This window comes from Ranitomeya imitator, chromosome 5 (assembly GCF_032444005.1).
Source record: "Ranitomeya imitator isolate aRanImi1 chromosome 5, aRanImi1.pri, whole genome shotgun sequence".
NCBI lineage: Eukaryota > Metazoa > Chordata > Amphibia > Anura > Dendrobatidae > Ranitomeya > Ranitomeya imitator.
This window is the reverse complement of record NC_091286.1, coordinates 460330816-460331809: the sequence shown is the minus strand read 5'-3', so window position 1 is coordinate 460331809 and position 994 is coordinate 460330816. Positions and strand designations below refer to the sequence as shown.

Genomic DNA, 994 nt, shown 5'->3' with positions numbered 1-994 from the left:
GATAGATAGATAGATAGATAGATAGATAGATAGATAGATACAGAAATAGATACAGAAATAGATAGATACATAGATTAGATAGAGAAATAGACAGATAGATAGATAGATAGATAGATAGATAGATAGATAGATAGAGAAATAGATAGATAGATAGATAGATACAGAAATAGATAGATAGATAGATAGATAGATAGATAGATAGATACAGAAATAGATAGATAGATAAGATAGATTAGATAGATAGATACAGAAATAGATAGATACATAGATTAGATAGATAGATAGATAGATAGATAGATAGATAGATAGATAGATAGATAGATTAGATAGAGAAATAGAGAGAGAGAGAGATGTAACACATATAGCACCAACGTGCTCCATGGCGCTGCACTCTAGATAGCTATAGTGCTGTGTACAGATGATGCGTCTCTGTGCCCGGTAATTACATACGATGCTGCACTATGGACCAGTAGATACACATGTGGTGATGGACAGGGCAGGATGCGGCCACTACTCACACACGGCGGCAGGGAGCCGTCTTCACGACCCGCTCTCTTTGGGCTTCCCGTGGACGAGCGCTCATCCTCCAGAGGCCCCGCACACGCCGGCTGCTTTCCTCCTCTGCAGCGGCTCCTGTGCTCCCAGCAGCCGCAGAGCCCCTTCCTCCTCCCCGGCTGTCTGTGAACGAGCTTCCGGGGCCTCCTGCCCTCCCATTGGCCGCCTGCCATAGACAGTGGAGGGAGTGAGGGCATCTTCAGGTGTTCAGGGGACCCGGCAGACGAGGCTGAAGTTGGTTTCTTATTCGTCAGTTTCTTATTCGGCAATTTTTTCTTTTCTGTTTTTTGTAGGTTTAACAATAAAAAATCAGCATCACAATAATAACATACAATGCAGTGAGGAGCCCTGATGTGAATACGCTTAAAACGGCTACAAAAATAATAAAACTGGCACAAAAATAGGCATCAAAGTGGGCACCAAAGAGCGCTGAAGAAAG

General features: G+C 43.2%; 1 protein-coding gene across 1 annotated transcript in view; it reads right to left on the bottom strand.

Moving 5' to 3' along the window:
- ZMAT3 (zinc finger matrin-type 3) overlaps positions 1-686 on the bottom strand; it is a 126447-nt gene extending 125761 nt beyond the window's left edge. The window contains exon 1 of the mRNA XM_069727284.1: positions 519-686. The gene's annotated coding sequence lies outside the window, so the exon portion shown is untranslated. The remainder of the gene's footprint in view (positions 1-518) is intronic.
- Between the last annotated feature and the right edge of the window lie 308 nt (positions 687-994).